The following is a 451-nucleotide window of genomic DNA, read 5'->3' as shown; positions in this document are numbered from 1 at the left end:
ACAGAAACAAAACCATATAAATCCTGTAGGTGGCGCGCGGTGGCTCAACACAGAATCCTTCATTCACCCACATTGATGTGTATAGAGACATTTGTGCTCGAAACGGGTCACCTTGTAGCGTTTAGGTCTAATTTTCCTCCAAAGATTGGTAACTAACTGACATATAAACGGGAAAATGACCTAGAAAACTATACACAATTATTAAACACAATGGCCTGTCCAGAATTCACAGTCGACTGTGATTGGTCCTCCTTGATAAGCGCTGAGAAAAGTAACAAAGAACATTTGACAACGTCGCACTTTTTCTGCTTCAGCAAGGTTATAGACATTATTTCACACCTTAATAACGTTCTGAGAACTTTAATAGTTATTAAACAAAGCGAATAGTCAAATATATAAGAGCAATTATTTAGACCCGTCGAAACTTCCCGATAAGCCCCTCCCACTCGAT

Source organism: Rhinichthys klamathensis, unplaced genomic scaffold, assembly GCF_029890125.1.
Source record: "Rhinichthys klamathensis goyatoka isolate OS25496 unplaced genomic scaffold, OSU_Roscu_1.1 h1tg000087l_1, whole genome shotgun sequence".
In the NCBI taxonomy this organism is placed as follows: domain Eukaryota; kingdom Metazoa; phylum Chordata; class Actinopteri; order Cypriniformes; family Leuciscidae; genus Rhinichthys; species Rhinichthys klamathensis.
This window is presented reverse-complemented; position numbering follows the sequence as displayed.